Source organism: Atta cephalotes, assembly GCF_000143395.1.
Source record: "Atta cephalotes unplaced genomic scaffold scaffold00012, whole genome shotgun sequence".
NCBI lineage: Eukaryota > Metazoa > Arthropoda > Insecta > Hymenoptera > Formicidae > Atta > Atta cephalotes.
The window spans coordinates 6,072,667-6,078,571 of NW_012130076.1; positions in this window are offsets into that span (position 1 = coordinate 6,072,667).

The following is a 5,905-nucleotide window of genomic DNA, read 5'->3' on the forward strand; positions in this document are numbered from 1 at the left end:
CGACTAATGTTTCTATGGGGTTATGTTGACAGATGTCCAAGTTTATTGTATGACATCTATGATCTATTTATTTCGACCACCACTTACCGCTAAAGCCATCTATAGGAAAACGGCGGAAGCAAAGTTGTACACCTAATATTAAAAATTTACGAAATTTTAATAAATATCTGTTCAAAATAATATCAATGAGACATTTGTTTATAGCGAATAAAAATTTATTCAATAAAAAAATAATATTTTAATTTAAGTATTATTTCTTAAAGTAAATATTTATTTATTGTAAACAAATGTCCCATTGATACTATTTAAACAAATATTACAATTTTGTAAATTTTTTTCAATGTAATTTTTTTGTGTTATAATCTCTTCATTCCTTTCATCAAAGATGCATTCAAGTCGTACATCGAGAGTTAGAGATTATCGTGTATATATTCCCAATCTGTGCATTTTCTAAATTAACTAGAACTTTATTTGTTAATGTCATTTTTATATGAGTAAATTCTTTTCCTATTTATCAGTGAAAATTTAAATTTAATCCAATTCCTTGTTGGTGAATAAAATTCTTTTTTTATTGGCACAAAGTTGGGACATTTGTAGACGTCATATACAAGTATATTACGAGAGAATTAAAATATACACGCAATCCAATACATTCGTTACATTTCTTTAATCATAAAAAAACGTACAAGGATCTAACCTACTAGGGTTAGGATCGAACATGTCCATGTTTATTTTGGCCAATAAACGCTTATTTGCGCTTTTTTGCTGCCCTACCTCGACGAAATAAGCATTTTATGAGCACGACGTGGCTCGGTATGGCGTCATGGATGAACGCATCTCTGACTTACATCGCCAAAGCAATGCTTATAAGCGCTTAAAGCATGTAAGCGTGCAAACCAAACACAGCCTGAGCGTCGACACCTTTAATATAGTAGATCCCAAGATACATGACTCGCAGCCATGTAGTGGATTGGAAAAGCCACATATTTTTAAATCAGAATTATATATATAATAATATAACGTTAATGAATTCATTATATAAAGATAATATTCACATTAATAATAATAATAATATTGAACAGTAATAAGTAAATATAATACTTGATTAAATACTATATGAAAATTGTAATTGAATAATTATGTATGAAAAAATAATATATAGTATGAAAATTGTAATTATGGTAAATGTAAAGTTGTAATTTAATAATACACACACACACATACACACACACATATATAAAATGCATACTTTATTACGAGAATACTTTATCGTATACAAATATAACAGTCTATACAATATACAGCGTCTCCGCTCAAAAAATTTGATTTAATTTGTTTGTAAAACTTGACTTTTATTATTGGATATGGGAAAAAATTCGTGGCGATTTTTTCCCATATCCAATAATAAAATTATTGGTACAATAGTAAATACAATAGTAAAATTAAAGTGTTTTTCTTAGAGTATTAAAATCAATTTAAATCAAATATGCTCCATTATTTTCTATAATATTTTTAGAGCCATAATTTCATCGCGATAGAATTTCTGTGGTTTCTGGATCAAAAAACTGCTTCAAGTTATTTTCACAGGCCTCATTTGAAGCTAGCTTTACACCATTAAGAGAGTTCTGCAGAGATCTAAACAAATGAGTCTAAGGGTGCTATGTCAGGACTATACAGTGGATGCATTAAAACTTCCCAGCCAAGCTCTCGCAATTTTTGCCGAGTCATCAAAGATGTGTGGTCGAGCGTTGTCGTGATGGAAGACGACACCTCTCCTATTGATTAATTCTGGCCGCTTCCTCTCAATTGCTTGTTGTAATCTCTGCAGTTCACAGTAGAGTTCGGAATTAATTGTTTGATTGGACGATAACAGCTCATAGTGAACGATTCCCTTCCAGCCCCACCACATCATCTTCTTCCTCATCAATCCAGGTTTTGCGATTGCTTGCACCTTCTCTCCTTTTTTTCCACGATCTTTTTCTAGTTGGATTATCATAGGTGATCTATTTTTCATCGCCAGTTATCATTCTCTTCAGAAATGGCTCAATTTCATTCCGTTTCAGTAGCGTATCACAAATGTTAATTCGGTCCATCATGTTCCTAACTCGTGAGGAACCCAAACATCGCTTCTTTTTGTATCCAGCTTTGTGTAAATGATTTAAAACTGTTTTGTGGTCGATGTCTAGTTTCGTGGCAATCTCCACAGTGCTCACATGCTTATCATGCTCGACTTTTACCATGATTTCATCGGACTTTTCAGTGATTAGTCGATCGGAGTGAGGTTCATCTTTCACATCGAAATATGTTTAACTCTTCAGTTCACATTTTTTCTCCGCCAGTTTCAGTTGGAATCTTGCAAAGTACTAGGCCTGTTAAGTTAATCGGTGAAAGTGAAAGTGGTCCTTAAGATGTTAATACAGTCCTAGGATTGACTTACGACAATTTTAAATGTAATAATCGACTATGAATACCGACTTGTTTCGCGTTATGAGAAGTTGATACTGAATCTTTTCTTACATTGATGATACGAAGCAAAATCCTGTTTTTTGATTGATTGCAGAACATCGTACGACGCACGTCGGATCCAGTATGAATCCAGTAAATGAATGTCAGTTGTCGTATGACGGATGTCACGACATACGTAGTGTGAATCCTATATTTCAGTATGCTAGGTTCATTCGGAGCGATCCCGAGCAACTCCCGAGAGACAAAAATGAACAATATTATATTATAGAAGTCATAGACGGTTGTAGTCTTAAGTCATAGGAAATTGATCAATTCTAATCGAGTATTCTCCTTATATTTGATTGTAATTGATTGGTTTCCTATAACTTAAGATTCCACGATTGTCTATGACTTCCGTGTAGAGGACTTTTTAAGCCAATTTTACATTAGTTGCAAGCCGATCGCAAGTTGTTGCGACAACCAATATGAAGTCATTGATTTCAAAATGCAAGCTAGCTGGTAAGCAAGGCCGGAAACAGCACAATTCTATCATGGACAGTTAATAGTCCGATTTCGCGTTCACGCTTTCTACACCTGAAACAATTGCTCACAATTCACAGATTTACTACTATGAGTGCATTCGGGGAGACACTATTCGCGCTACGGACGCAAACGCTATCAACGCTGTTCTTGGAGTCAATAGCGTGATAGCGTTAGCAAGCTCCATGAACGATCCTAGTGTAGTGTTGATAGCGTTTAACCAGAGAAATATATTCGTCGAGATTAAGTTAATGTAGGAGATTCTGTTTTCAATCACCAACCAAACTTTTCTCTATAATTAAAATTTTTAAGATAAGGTTTTTGTAAAGTATTTGTAATGCAAATTTTTAATTTTCTCATAGTGAATAACAGAACGCAATCTCAATTGCAATCTCTATGATAGCAATCTCTATGAAGCTTGCCGACTGGATCGGACTGAACAATGTAAACTAGATCAAAAATTAATCGATAAAAGGAAGAACTTGATCAATGATCAATTTCAGAAGAAAAAGCATATCTACATCTAATAAGAACCTTAAGCATCTGCAGCGAAATATCCTGCCGCGCTATACCGCAATAGTAACTTTTTTCCGTACACGGGAATTAAAAATTGTAACAAGATATCTCTGATTTTCACATTTATAATGAAATTAAATACAAAAATTGAACTTCACAGAAACTTTGAAAAATTAAAGATGATATATAAGCAAGAATTCACTCCAGCCTAGTGCCATTAAAGATGCTCAGCAGAGATTAAAATTGAGATTGCATTCATTATGATAAAATTTAAAATTCACACATTACATACGTTTACTCCACAAAATTCTAAGGCCTAATGTCCACGATGTTAGAACTCGGTCCGAATTTTCCGGTTCCGGATTGAGAAATGTGTAGCCAATCAACTTGCCGATTTTCCATAAAAACTGTATACTGATTGACTACATTTCTCGATCTGAGAACTCGGACCGAGTTCTAGCATCATGGACATTAATCCTAAGAGAGAAAAGTTTGATGCCACTCGAGAACAGAATCCCCTTGAACATTAATCTAACTTTGACGAATGTTAAACGCTACCAACTCTACGCTAAGATTCACGGATTTGTAAACGCTAACCAATACACTACGTCGGAAGGAATAGTGTTGATAGCGTGCAGTGTGATGTAACACGCTACCATTAGTGATATCATGATCGTATTCGTTAGCGCTATCTGCAGCTCTGCGAACAATTTGTAGCGCTAAATAACGCGAATAGTATCTTCCCGAACGCACCCTACATCAAAAGTTCCAAAATGGCGACGTTTAAAGGAACTCGAAATTTGACCAATCAGGAGATTGGTATTTCTCATGACTTGACTATTACTAGAGGGACTCTAAACAATATTATGTAAAGTCGGGTTCACACTTTGATGAAAAAACGGAAAGCGAAAGCCAATCAGAACTTTCGGAAAGACAAAAGCAGACAAGCAAAATGTACCGCCTATCATGGTGTAAGAAATAAGGAGTGCTTATGCGTAAGCATTTCTATTGACCGATAAGAAAGCGTGACAAGTTTCTGCCATCTTATAAAATATTAGCGGATATTTGAAGCAAGTTGAGCAAATTCTTAAAGAATATATATATAAATATTTATTATAAATGTATTTTGATAATATTGGGAGTACAAATTAGTTTGATCCGTTTTTTTGTTCAAAAATGCATTTATTTCAAAACAAAATGAATGAAGATCAATTAAAGTATTGTCCATCACTGCCTACTATTTTTTCCCATCTCTCAGGCAATTTTCAAATTCCATCTCGAAAAAATGACTCGTCTTTGAAGGCGATCTAATTTTAGAGCCAATTTTCGATTTCTGCGAAAAAAGTGAACCGGTGACTTGCTGCATCCTTCGGAACAACCAGAAGATCAGAAGGAACAATGTGCGGAGAATACGGGTGCGATAAAACATCCCATTTGAGCGTTTCCAAATATTTTTTTACAACTTTAGCGACATGAGGCGTTGTCATGAAGAAGAATAACTTTATCATGTCTTTGCTCGTATTTCGGTCGTTTTTCTCGCAATGCACGGCTCGAATCAATTGTAGCCGATACCGATCGCCTGTAATGAAATCGCCAAGTTTCAGCAACTCATAACAAGATTCTTTTGGTCCCACCAGATACAGAGCATGATCTTCGAACCATAAATGTTCGGCTGTGGTGTTGATGTTGAGGTCGATGGCAACGATTGACCGAGTTTAGCCTAGTATTTTTTCTTCTTGGGTTGTCATAGAATATCCATTTCTCATCTCCAGTCACAATCCGATGGAAAAAATCTTTTCTGTTATCTTTGAATCAGCTGTTCGCAAGTGAAAAATCACCTTTCAACGTCTCTCGATTTCAATTCATAAGGCACCCAATTTCCTAGTTTTTGAATCATTCCCATGGCTCTCAATCGTACAGAAACGTCTTGTTGAGTTACCCCCAATGATTCTGCAAGCTCCTCTTGCGTTTGACTCTGATCTTCTTCGAGTAATGCCTCTAATTCTTTGTCTTCGAATTTTTTTGGCTGTCCAGAGCGAGACTTGTCTTCAACGCTGAAATCTCCATCTTTGAAACCATTTTCTACATGATTTATCAGTTGGAGTAGTGTCATCATAAATTTCGACAAGCATTCGATGGGCTTCAGCCGCACTTTTCTTCCAATTAAAGCAGAAAATCAAAACCTCCCGCAAATGCTGCTTGGTTAACAAATTCGACATTTCAAACACATTAAAAATCAAGGTTTTTGTATGAAATTCAAAGCGATATAAACTGAATATTATTAGCAGATGTTTAACCTTTCTGAAACCTTCAAAATTAGCCGTCAATATGAATCATTCACAATAGCTGGAGCCATCTTTAGGGAAACGGACCGAACTTTGTACTCCCAATATACATAAGTGTA